Here is a 13,395-nt window from a genome sequence, read left to right as displayed (position 1 = left end):
AGCAGCTCGCGATCCGCCGGGCGACCGGGAAACAATCCCACACGAGGAGAAAAATGTCGCCGATCGAAGACTTCCCAGAAGTGACGGGATTCCCTAATTCTTCCCCCCCCAACCGGCTCAAGCGGCCAAAGAAAGTGCCGAGAGCCAAATTGGACGGTAAACTGTGAAGGTGAGGCTCCCTACTGGTCACCAGTTGCAGCCGCAGCTTAATTAAATCCCAGCGATGTTGTTGCGGACACCGGCGCGTGGTTTTCTCTCTCTCTCTCTCTCTCTCTCCTCCCTTTCTCAGGGACCGGGATGGGAATCTCGGGAGCGCTGGTTAGACACGGGGTCGAACTGGCCTCGCGGGTGTCCGCAGGACGGGAACCGTCCGTTTTGTGGCTGTTTACCGGACAGCGCTGTCGGGTGTCGGCTCGCGAACAGTCACTACACCGCGCGGTCGTTCCTGCGAAGGCCCTTTAAGGCGTCTCGACGGTGTGGTGAGGCGCTGCATCCAAAATCGAGGACTATCGATTATTTCGACCCTTCCCTTCTCGAAGCCGTATTTTATACGCGGCTTTATATCGCCCACAGAACACACAGTCGCTCCACTTTATTGTGTGAAGCGCTTTGAGACGTCCCGACGACCCGATATGGCACCGCATCAAATGCAAGGATTATTATTATTATTATTATTATTATTATTTGTGCTGAGTTGCTGATTTCCTCGCCGGCTCCAAGCAGAACAAGGACTTGTATCCTCTTCTGTGTCACCACCAACTGTTTTAAGAGACTAACCAAGTTCCACATTCTCTGAGGACTATCTCTCAGAGAAAGAGAGAGAGAGAGAGGCATTTCCCCCCTTTTTTTCCACCCAATATAAGGGTGGAATTGTCTTCGGAAACGCGGGCAAAAATCTCGCCAAACATGGAGCTTGTGAGGGCGCGTCGCTAAGATACTGGCAACAAACTTGTATTCAACTATGCAAAGGATTCAAGCCTTCAAGCCCTGTGGTTTCTCGTGTGTGTGTGTGTGTGTGAGAGAGTGTTGTGAGCGCTGCCTTTTTGCCTTAAAAGGCAACGTATTCATTAATTCAACTGCCAGTCAAGATAAACACACGTTTCTTTCCAGCCAGACTTTCTGACTCACAGGACTGTGTGTGTCTGTGTGTGTGTGTGTGTGTGCGCTTTTTCTTTGGAACATGGTTCTTAAAAAACATCCAGCGATGAGCGAGCGCTATTTAACCGATTCTCGCCTGTTTCCAAGTATTTACCCAATGTCTTGCGCGATTCTTTCGCTTCTGCGTGAATAATAAAGGGTAGATAAAGTCCGCTTCACCAGAAAATCAGAATAACCACACGCTGAAGTGGTGGGAAGATGTAAATCTGAACCACAAGTGGTATTTGGAAAGCACAGAGTCCAGAGAATGTGAGGGTAGCTTCTTCTCACGATGAGTGTTTTTTTTTTCCTGGAAGCCACTGTTTCTGGGCTGTTTGTATGATTTCCCTCACGCGCCGACAATGGATCAGTGAGGTTTTTGACAGTGGCGCTGGTCGCTAAGGCATTTAATCGGGTTGAACCTTGTGCTCTGCCTGAGTTGAGGTCGGGTTGACTGTCCATCACGGTACGACAACGGCAAACATCTCGCTGTGTTGGCCTTGATGGATGATGTCCATCCAGGTGGTCAAGTTGATGAACCCACACCAGTTTATGATCCATCAAACTACAATCATCTGGTCAATCCAAACCGCTGAGTGGGTAGGGTTTCCAGCTGGGACCACCCTCTCTTGTTGGAACTCATTGAGTTCCTCACTTGCTAAATGGCACACACACAAAAAAAAACACATTCAAAACATCAGCTGCCGTCGTACACACCTTTATATTGGGAAAAAAATGTGGTCACTTCAATCCACGACTGTTTGTGGGGAACCCCGCTGTGCGCAACTGGCTGCCGGGTTTCACCCACAAAACACACAGTCGTTCCGCTTTACGGTATATTCTGTGAAGAGCTTTGAGACGTCTCGACGACGTGATAAGGCGCTGTAACAAATTCAAGGCTTGTTATTATGATTATTCTTTATTTTTTTAGTGTTCTTCAATTCCGCCTCTTAAAATCCCAGAGTAAAAGTGGTGCCGGCGATTCACTCTACCACTGGATCTCGCTATCGTTTTTCAAAAAAAAATAAAACTTACGCGTCAGATTGACGCCTCGAGGAGCTGTACGGATGTGAAGGGGCTTCACCGAACAGGGAAAAGAGGATTTAAGGGTATTGTCCAAAAGCACAGCGAGGGTGGGGAGAGGGAACGAGAGAGAGAGAGAGAGACCAGAGAGTGAGAGCGAGCGCAAAACTCAGAGGTATAGGAGGAGAGTTTGGACAAGGGTGGACCTGGAGATGTAAGAAGCGACAGAAAGAGTGGTGACGGTCGGGAGGGAGTGGGGTGGGGGGGGGGGGGGGGACAGGTCGAGCTTGTACAGAGAGCTGAGAGTGTGATGGTTTGTTTTAACGTTGCCCCGAGAGAGAGAGAGAGAGAGGGGGGCGCCCGGTAATGAACAAATTCCCAATCTTGGTCCCTCACACTTCCTCTTTCTGACCTCGAGGGTGGCATGGAGCCCAGTTCAAGGTTCCTGTTATTTTCCTGACATTGTCCGAGAAAAATGAAACATCCCCCCCCCCCTGCCCGCCCGTCCGCCCGCCTAACCCAAACCCCCACAACCCCATCAACCTTGGAAACGTTCCTCAGCGCGTAACCAGCTTTTAGATCATCCATTTTATTCTCGTTTTAATTTCTTTGGAACTCATAGGGTTCTCCTTTTGATGTCTGGCCAAGGTTGTGCTTTTTTCCACTCGGGGGGGGGGGGTTGGGTGTCAGCCTCTCGCTGCTGAATAACTATTGTGCGCTTTAATGGAGCTGTTTCCAGCCCTGTATCCTTTGCTTGTTTTTTCACTCGCTCCGGTTTCCTGCAGCTCCAGGTTGGCGCCGTCCCTCCGCACGCTCACATTTTCCAATAAATGTGAAAGGGAGAGAAGTTGTCATAGATTCTGGGTGAGATGGTCGCGTTGAGCTCCCACCCGAAGAACAGGCCGACACAGCCATCTAATGGTCATATCAAAAATTCACGCGCTTGTTATTTTTCTGGTAACAGGAACAGGAGGAGGCCATTCAGCCCCTCGAGCCTGTTCCGCCATTCTTTTCGGATCATGGCTGATCTGAACCTCATCTCCAATTACCCCCGACCTTGCTCCCGTATCCCTTGATTCCCCGACCCAACAAATGTCTCTCCGCCTCGGTCTTGAATATTTGAATGGTTCCGGTCATAATCCACAACCTTTTGGGGGAGAGAGTTGCAAATTTCCACTACCTTTCGGGTTGAAAAATTGCCTCGTGAGTTCCCGCCTGAATGCCCGAGCTCTAATTTTAAGGTGTTGCCTTCCGTTCCTGGCTCCCCCCCCCCCCCCCCACCCCCGCCCCCCCACCACCCCGCCGAGGAAATAATCTCTCTGTAGCTGCCCTGTCGCTTATTATTTTAAAAACCCTCAAATAGATTACCCGTCAACCTTTTAGACTCGAGGGAACGCAGACCAACCTGTCATCATAATCTAACCTTTCAAGGGCTTGAAGCCAATCAAATGCAGACAAAGCCACAATATTTGCACTCTGAATCCTATCTCTGATCTGCCTTTGCCACTGAGCTCGTTGCGCTGTTTCCTCCGCGCCTTGTCACGAACCTTCAGCAACGACGACGACGACGACGACAACGACGACGACAAAAAAATTGCATTCGTGTAACAAATAATGCATAATAATCCTTGCATTCGAGAGAGCGCCTTCGAGGCGTCTCGAAGCGTTTTTTTTTTTTTCCGCCTGACCTTGATTATCATCATTTATATTGGAGCCTTTCACGGCGGGAGGAGCTTCTCCACCCTGTGGGACAGCGCGACCCTGTTCACTGGACGCTCACGTCCAGCGAACTCAGAGAGAGCCGCTGAGACCATGGACCGCCGGCCTGTCTCAGAGCGCTCTCCTGTGGCCGCAAACCATCATGACAGGGTTGAGTCGTTCGCAAAGTTTGCCAACTTAGAATTTATAACGACAATAATAATAATAATAATAATAATAATCCTCATAGCGCCTTATCAGGTCATCGAGATGCCGCAAAGCACTCCGCGGGATGTGCTGTGATGAGCGTCGGGGGGAAAGCCTCCTCTCGAAAGCACTTTGAGCGAATGCCGTCGCGTGTAGTGACTGGTTTTTCCGGGCAAACACGGCGCCCCGTCGCGTCGCCGGGGCGTCACAAAGTGTTTCGCGGGATGTACTGTGAAGTGAATTGACCGTGCGTTTGGTGGGTGAAACGCGGCAGCCAATTGCGCACCATTTGTATTTATTTAGCACTTTTCACGGTGGTTCAGGACAACGCCTTTCATGCCAAGTCAATGAAGCAATCAGTCTAAGTTCTTTCAGACGTCTCGAAGATGCGATCAGTCTGCAAATCAAATGCAGGGATTATCATTGTTGTTATTTTAAATACCTGAGAGTAGCTGGAGCCTATAATCACAAGCCTCTGTGGGTGTTTAACGAGCTTCTAACGTGACAAGGCCAACATCCGTAGGGAGCTGTTGGGCGAGGAGCAAAAAAACAAGAAGTTAAAAACTGGCCGAACAGGACAGGACAGACTGAAATGACGGAACCAATGTGTGGCACTTGAAATTGCCTTTTCGCCGCATTCCCACCGCATCACGAAACGCGGCAAGAAACTAAACAGTAAGGGGCTTCTTCGGGTTCGTGAAAGAGCCTCGTTCATCGCCCTTGTCGACGGTGCACTATAATCTCCCGGGTTTATGAATTGGAAGGCTGTGGGGTTGATGTGGTCGCCGACGCGATGCAATGATTTACCATTCCTGAGATCGACTTGGGAACTGCCACCGCAAACTGCAAAGGCTCCCTGTTTGCTCGGTGATTAAACTTGCTTGGTTTCCACGCCCCACTCTCCCTCCCGAGAGGTTTGGAATGCACCCCCTCACCCCCCAGGTCAGTCCCTGCGCTCAGTGAGTCGACCTCAGTAAGCAGCAGCTGCGTTAGGTTATTCAAATAGAGGAGTGGGAGGGGGGGGGGTGGAAAGAGAATCATATTAACCGTCCCACTTCCCCCATTCGTACCCCAACGGCACCGCACGTTTATTCCTTTTTGAGTACCTATCCGATTGCCTTTTGAACGTTATCGTCGAATCTGCTTCCACCGGTCTTTCAGGTCCCGTGCGTTCCGGTTCCCTGGAACAACTCTCTGGGTGAGAATCAAACGGGTTTCACCACTCCCGTCCAGCGAACCCTTTCCCGAGGTGCTTCTTGTGCGAGTAATAATCTTTGCGGCCGCTTATCACGTGGTCGCGACGTCTCGAGGAGCTGCACAGGCTCTTAACCGTCAAACGCGGTGAATATCTGTGGGCAAACTTGCCAGACGATTTGCGCAACCGACGCAACTTGAAGGTCCACCTGAGCAGTCACAGGCGGGGAGTGAGACTTAACAACAACAACAACAAGATTCCATTTATAAAGCGCCTTTCACGTCAGGAGGACGTCCCGAGGCGCTGCACAGTTGGGTCATGACCCGAGCATTGGGGGAAATGGTCAGGGTGAGGGGAGGGGGGGGGGGGAGGGGGAAATGGTCAGGGTGAGGGGAGGGGGGGGGGGGAGGGGGGAAGTGGCCAGGGTGAGGGAGGGGAGGGAGGGAGGAGGGGGAAGAGAGTCAAGAGGGGAGCTGAAGGCTCGGTCAAAGAGAATAACGACTGTGCCTCCGATAATCAAACGCCTACCACCCCCTCCCACCCACCCACTCACCTCCCCGGCGCACTCTGACCTCCCGTAACGCTTTAACACGGGGCACAGAAGAAAAATGCAAGTTTTTTTTTAAAAAAAGGACCTTTAAAGGTTCTTTCCCCGTCCTCTCTCTCTCTCTCTCTCGGGGAAGGTGAGCTGATATTACTATATCTGGGGAAATCCAACCCGGTAACACGAACCCTCAATACGGTGAGCACTTTTGTTGGTTGTTGTGTGGCTCTTCAGAACGGAGATCAAATTGAGTCGTCGAACGTATTTTCTGCGGTTTTTTCCCCCGGCGTAACCGTCTGCGGGCTCAGAATTCTGTCGGACCCTTTCTAATACATCTTCTCCTCCCTTCCCACATCCACGTGCTTTCTCTCCCACGCTCTTCTTCGTAAAACCCCAAGGTCGTGAAAATCTGGAACTACTTTGAAGCAAAGTGCGTTTGCCAAAGTCCCGACACAACTTATGGGAAAAATACAGCCCCTGAGCATAAGAGCATTACAATACTGTCACTCACTTTTCTCAGTGGGTGAACGAAGGCCCCGTTGACTTTCAGTCAGTCACTCACTCTCCTCGGCCACTGAAAAGTACAACCCGTTTGAATTCGGGCAAAAAAAAGGATTTTCAAGTAATCACGAGAGCTTGGAGGTGGGAAAGTATTTCATTTCCATCCTCTCCGCTGCATTGAAAAGCCCCCGATTTCCAGAGTTTATCCCCTCCCAAACCGTCTAGAATCTGTGTCTATGTGTGTGCATTTAATAATAATTGCAATCCTTGTATTTGATAGAGTGCCCGGAGACGTCTCAAAGCGCTTCGCAGGATATACTGTGGGGTGGAGCGACTGGGTATTTTGTGGGCGAAACGCGGCGGAAGCCAAGTGTCCCACAAACAGTCGTGGATTGAGTGACCACGTTTCAATTTTACTTCTTCAGGGATTATTCCACCCGGAAAGCGATCCGTCAATTGACTAACGACTGCATTCCTACTTAAGCTGCTGGGTAAGCAGAGGCTTTACCCGAGGTTTTGCCCTGACCTGCCCGGGAATCAAACCCGATTTACCAGCCAGTGTGTGAGTCAACGTATACCTATTTGCAATGGGTAACTCCAACAATTTCCTTCTTGCTACCCCACATGAAGGGCGTAACGTGAACGCAAGTTGCTGTTGGGTGGTGGAATTTCCTGTGATAATCAGGCGAATATTCCACCAGAATTCCCCTCCCCTCACGCCCACCCACCGACCTGGAATATTCCACTCCCGACAACCACTGTCTATAATTCGATCGCAAACTCACACGAGTGAGAGAGAGAGGAGAAGTTTGGAGAAGGAGCCCGTATTCTCCGTATATCCGCGACGTATTGTTCTGGGTTGACGCTCTCAACCTCAGTTAGTGTCTTGCAGACCTTCGGTAAGATCCTGGTGTCCTGGCCAACAATCCCCCAAATAAAACTGGTCACTCCGGAGCGGTTCGTGGGCAGGGCCGAGTTTCCTTACTCCACACTCCTCTGTTTCCCTAGCAGTAAGCAGGAACCCGTCGGTTAGTGGATTGGTGGATCGCTTTCCCGAGGATAATCACCCCTTCCCCAAAAAAAAAATGCGCTCACTCAATCTACGAGGGGGTTGCAGCCGTGCGCAATCGGCTGCCGCCTTTCGCCCGCAAAGCATACGGTCTTCCCGGTACGTTCCGCGAAGCGCTTTGAGACGTCTGGACGACGCGATAAGGCGCTACATCAAAATGCCAGGATCGTTATCGTCATTGCGATGATGACGAAAGCGGGTTCTGTTAGAGCGGAGTTTGTCACGCGAACAGTTAAACCCTCGTGACCCTGGTGACTCGTGTGCTTTGCATAACTAATTTGTCTTTTTCTTTGTGGGTGGGTGTGTGTGTGTGTGTGTGTGTGTGTGTGTTGTGCGTGAATCTTCACTTAGCTGATGTTCCCACTTCAAGCCGAGTCCTGTCCCTTAACGCCATCGGCGTGTGCTCAAAACTCACAGGTTTAATATCCGGCTCATCATGTCCTCGGCAGAAAACCCGAATTGCGGTCACACAGACTCCCTGCGCGGTCGGGCTAATCGCTTCGCATTAAATCGGCCCGAATTCTTGAGAAGCGCTGTGCTCAAAGTGCTCTCGTCCTCGGAGGCAGAAGCCCCATTACTCAGCCCTTCGTATGCAGCTCACGCGCGATTGATTTGGAACATATGAGAACAAGCGAATGGTTCCTGGAACTCTAAACAGACACCTCATCGCATCGTGATTAGTTGATAAATCCTAACTCTGCGCCGCTCCCCCCCGCACCCCCCCACCACCACCCCCCCCCTCCCCGCCGCCCTCCAAGGCAATGAAGAAGCACATCCTTGTAATCCCGTCTCAATGACCTGCTTCGGGCAATAGAAAGTATTGAAATATCTCCCCCTAATTTTTCAAGCGGTTAACCGACTGCTGCGACTCGTTTCTCCTTCTCTCAGGAGCACTTGAGAAAGATTCACACCGAAGCTCACAAAACTTTATTTCGCGGCTCGGAACTTTGCCGGAGCAATTAGCGTCACCACCTCTGTTTAGTTGGTCTCGGTCTCCGTCTCATCCGTGCAGGAGAGAGCCAGAGATCAGTCCGGTTTTACGTTGAACGAAGACCCGGTTTCGATTCCCGGGCGGCGCGAAACCTCAGTCGTTAAATTTCCTTATTGAACACGCCAAGTAAGAACCCGGCTGTGAGTTGATCGGCGGATCGCTTTTCCTGGGCTGATAATCCCTTCGAATTTAAAAAAAGGAATAATGTACAATAATAATAATAATAATCCTGGCATTTGCCATCGGGCTTTTCACGTCTCAAAGCGCTTCACGTAAATAGACTGTACAGTGTATTTTTTGACTGCATATTTATGAGCGAAAATGTAAATCCAGTCACTCAATCTATGACGGTTTGCGGGACACAGTATATATTCTGTGAAGCGGCTTTTGAGGGGCCTCGAAGACTTGATAGGGCACTGCATCACAACACAAGGATTATTATTAATATTATTATTATTGTGACAATAAGGTTATAACGAAGCCCAAAGAGACGGAGTGCCTTGTTGAGATATGCTATATTTTGGACCAGATACCCCATCTGTTCCTGTTCAAAACAAACACCTGGGGGTCCTTTAACGTCCTCCTAACCGGGCCGCCTCCAGCAGTGAGCCCAACGCACGCTCTGGTGTGCTCTCGCCGGCCGTCCCTGCGCTCTCATACTTTCCTGAACTAGGAAAGCGAGGAGGATTCCTCCCTCTGGCGAGAGAGAGGGGCCCCGCGCGCCCCATTCCATCGATCCACGTCTGGAATTTCCGTGGGCAGGTGGTGAGGGGGGGATGGGGGAGGGTGCCTGAAATTCCCGGCGGGGTTTCGGACGCCGCCGGAGTGCCTCGACGGGTGTCCGCGCGGGTCGGGAACCCGGCTTGACCAACGGAAAGCGTCCGGATTCAATCTGCCAAGTGATGGGGAGGGAGGAAGCCAGGAAACGAAATGGTCGCTCCTCTCGGAAGAGCCGGCGGAGGCACGTTGGGACCAATGGTTTTCTGTGCTGTACGTTGCACGTCTCCCACCCCCCCCCCCAACTCCTGCCCCCCACCCCCCCGGCCCCCTCCCCCCTTCCCCCTTCCCCCCCACCAACACCACCACCCCACCCCCTTTCCATTCCAGCATAAAAAAACATCTTGAAACGTTAAGCGCAAATTATCTCTCTCTCGAGCGAAACATTTTGTTCCCTCACAAAGGAACCCCCCCCCCCTCACCCCCCCATCGAGTCTTCACTCGCAGCCGAGACAACAGCGGGACGTCTGGCCGGGGAAGTGCTCTCAGTTACTACGAGGCTTGACTTGACTCGACTCGGTTATGGACTACTGCACTCGGATTCTCGGCGTTGGACAGGTCTATGGGAACGTAGGAACAGGGGGAGGCCATTCAGGCCCTCGAGCCTGTTCCGCCATTCCGATTGGATTGCGGCTGATCTACACCGTTAATATACAGGAGGGAGGGAGTGAGCGATGGAGGGAGGGAGCGAGGGAGGGAGGGAGTGCAAAATAAAAATGAGTGTGTGTGTGTGTGAGTGAGTGAGTGAGTGAGTGAGTAAGTGAGTGAGCGAACGAGTGAGTGAGTGAGTGAGTGAGTGAGTGAGTGAATGAGCGAGCGGCAAATAAAGAAGTGAGTAAGGGAATGTGTGAATGGCAAATAAAGAAATGCACGAGTGAGTGAGTGTGTGAGGGAATGAGTGAGTGAGGAAATGTGAGTGTGTGAGTGAATGTGAGCGAGTGAGGGAATGTGAGTGATTGAGGGAATGAGTGAGTGTGTGAGTGAATGCGAGTGTGTGAGTGAATGAGTGAGTGTGTGTGAATGAATGAGTGTGTGAGTGAATGTGAGTGTGTGAGTGAATGAGTGAGTGTGTGAGTGAATGAGTGAGTGTGTGAGTGAATGCGAGTGTGTGAGTGAATGAGTGAGTGTGTGAGTGAATGAGTGAGTGTGTGAGTGAATGCGAGTGTGTGAGTGAATGAGTGAGTGTGTGAGTGAATGAGTGAGTGTGTGAGTGAATGCGAGTGTGTGAGTGAATGAGTGAGTGAATGAGTGAGTGTGTGAGTGAATGTGAGTGTGTGAGTGAATGAGTGAGTGTGTGAGTGAATGAGTGAGTGTGTGAGTGAATGCGAGTGTGTGAGTGAATGTGAGTGAATGAGTGAGTGTGTGAGTGAATGAGTGAATGCGAGTGTGTGAGTGAATGAGTGAATGCGAGTGTGTGAGTGAATGAGTGAATGCGAGTGTGTGAGTGAATGAGTGAGTGAATGTGAGTGGCTGAGGGTTGGTGGTGGAGTGGGCGTGGCCGTGGTGGGTGGAGTGGGCGTGGCTGAGGGGGTGGGTGGGTGGAGTGGGCGTGGCCGTGGTGGGTGGAGTGGGCGTGGCTGAGGAGGGGAGAGTGGGTGGGAGGAGGGAGGGGGCGGAGTGGGCGCGGGGGGGGGGGGCGGGCGGGGGAGGGGAGGGGAGTGTGGGGGGAGCGAGAAGGAGAGTGCGTGCGCAGCCGCTCGGCTCGTGCGGTGGCGGTTGGTCTCGCGGGCGGGCGGGCGGGCGGGCGAGCGCATGCGCGGTGAGAGCGGCCCCCCGACAGACAAGAGTCCCACAACAAGAGAGGGGAAGAGAGAGAGAGAGAGAGAGCGAGAGAGACGCAGAGAGCGCGCGCGGGGCCCGGCGGCCGCTCAGCCACGACAGGACAGGACAGGACAGGACGGGGGGACTGGACGCCAACAGCTCTGAGGTAAAAAAAAATAGAAAGACCCCCCCCCACACACACACACCACCCCCCCCATCACCACCCGAAGTCGTCGTAACAAGGGAGGAGGGGGCGCACACACACAGAGAGAGAAATCAATCAATCAATCAATAACACATTCAATTAAAGTCGTGAGGGGGGGGGAAAGGTGAAGAAAAAAAATACCTTCGTGAGGGAAAGTTTTTAAACCCTATCTATATATATATTATTTCTATTTTTATGTCTATTTGTGTTATTTGTGGGCGGGGGTGGGGTGGGGTGAGGTGGGGTGGGGGTGGGGGGGGAAGACGAGCCCCCCCCCCTCTCAATTGGCGCCTCGCGCGTGTGTTTTCCCTGTGTTTTTCTCCCCCCCCCCCAAAAAAAAAATCATCTGTATGATTTCGATTTAAATCCTCGACAATAATAATATAATATTATAATAATAATAATAAGGTTATAAACTTTTTCGGTGTGTGGTTTTTTTTTTGGGGGGGGAGGGGGGATTTTTAAACCCATTACCCGTACACACACATATATATTTACTTATATATATATATCTATATGTATATATAAATAGACAGACTAAACGTTTTTGTTTAGAACATAGTTTTATATGTGTATATCTATATCTGTATATAGTTACACACACACACACACACACACAGACTGATGGACTTGGATGTGAAGCGTTTTATTTCTGTGTGAAAACTTAAGTTTGTTTCGGCTTCTGGTGATCAGCGTGAATGTGTTTTTTTGGGGGAAAAGAGCAAATTAAATTCTTTTTTTGCCCTCCAATAACACACCCACCACTCCTTCTTTCCTTCCTTCACCCACTACTCTTTCTTCCCTCCCTCTCTCCTCCTCCCCCCCCCCCTCTCTCTCTCTCTCTCTCTTTATTTTATTATTGATGTACGGTATTACTTTTACTTACTTACTTACTTATTTATTTATTTATGAGTTATTTTTTTAAAAAAAGGAAACTTACGATTCTATTGGTTTCAGTTGCCTTTTCGTGGGGTTTAATCAATAAGTTTCCCATTTTTTTGTTGGGAGTGGGGGGGGATGATTTTATGTCTGATATATATATATATGTGTGTGTGTGTGCGTTTATTAATTAGTTGATGATTATGTTATTTGACGGCGACTTGGTTTCATTTTTCGCTTGAGGGGAGGGGAGGGGAGTGGTGGTGCTGTGTGTGTGTGTGTGTGGGGGGGGGGGGGGGAGTAGTTTGTTTTGGTTCCGTATTGCAGCGTAAACTTTTCCCTGCCTTTGGCGTCGAGAGTAAGACGTTCTACGGTTAATTTTTTTTTAATACATCTACATGTTTATGCACATTGTATGCTTCGTAGTATGAGAAGGGAGGAGGGGGGGGGGGGGGGGGGTTAGGGAGAAACGCTTAGGCCCGATTTGAAGCCTCGGTCTTTCCTGAACAGACGCCGGGCGGGGGGAAAGGTCCAGCTGCTGTCGGGTCGAGAGGAGCGAGAGGACTGGATTTGGAACCAATTTTCTCTCTCTCTCTCTCTGTCGCAGCCTTCAAAACCCCACGCGCCGCTTTGCGAGTGAACCGCAGAAAGTGATGGCCTGAAATGGCTCGTTAGTCGCGGATCGACTGAGCTCCTCGTGTACTTCCCACTCACTCACTCACTCACCCCCTCCCTCCCTCCCTCACTCACTCACTCCCTCCCTCCCTCCAGCCCTTCAGCGACTCGCGGTCGCCAGAGGGAAGTTTATCCCAGTGCTTCCACGCAGAGCTTTGCACAGCCCCGATTCTCACCCTTAGACGCTTCACCGAATCGTTATCATTATCATCGCATTTGATATAACACTTAATTCCTGTGGGTTAAGCAGTTAAGTGTTTGTTTGGGAGAGAAACCAGTTTTCTTGATGTAAACGATTAAGTGTCCCGAGGCTGCCGCAGGGATTATGAGAGAGAGAGAGAGAGAAAGAAACTCTGTGGGTGTGTGGCTTGAATCTGAAGTACTTTCCTCTTAAACGTGTCCCGCTTGGCTGTTCAGTTGTGTAAATAACTTGCTTAAGGACGACCAATGTTTTTAAAGGCCACCCGGGCTTTCCCACGTTGTTTGGTAATGTCAGCCAGGAAAATGCTTCACGTCGCCTAACCCTTGCTGTCACTGTCTTCGGGGAAATAAATACCTGTTGCTAGGACCATTTTCACAGTTTTATTCACAATCGCACATTGTGTGCTTTGTGTGCCTTGGTCTTTTATTGTTCACCGAATCAGTACATATCCGTTCTGTTAATATGAATTTGCTAAGGCAGGATCTTCTTAATAAAAAGTTGTGTGGGGACTCCAGCTATCTTATCAGACAT

At 50.6% G+C, this 13,395-nt stretch overlaps 1 protein-coding gene across 1 annotated transcript in view; it reads left to right on the top strand.

Annotated features, from left to right (window-relative positions):
- The first annotated feature begins 10,888 nt into the window (after positions 1 to 10,888).
- Positions 10,889 to 13,395, top strand: part of stat5a (signal transducer and activator of transcription 5a) — a 53,940-nt gene continuing 51,433 nt past the window's right edge. The window contains exon 1 of the mRNA XM_042343174.1: positions 10,889 to 11,069. The gene's annotated coding sequence lies outside the window, so the exon portion shown is untranslated. The remainder of the gene's footprint in view (positions 11,070 to 13,395) is intronic.

The sequence above is a fragment of the Callorhinchus milii genome, unplaced genomic scaffold (genome assembly GCF_018977255.1).
Source record: "Callorhinchus milii isolate IMCB2004 unplaced genomic scaffold, IMCB_Cmil_1.0 Scaffold23, whole genome shotgun sequence".
NCBI lineage: Eukaryota > Metazoa > Chordata > Chondrichthyes > Chimaeriformes > Callorhinchidae > Callorhinchus > Callorhinchus milii.
This window is presented reverse-complemented; position numbering and strand designations above follow the sequence as displayed.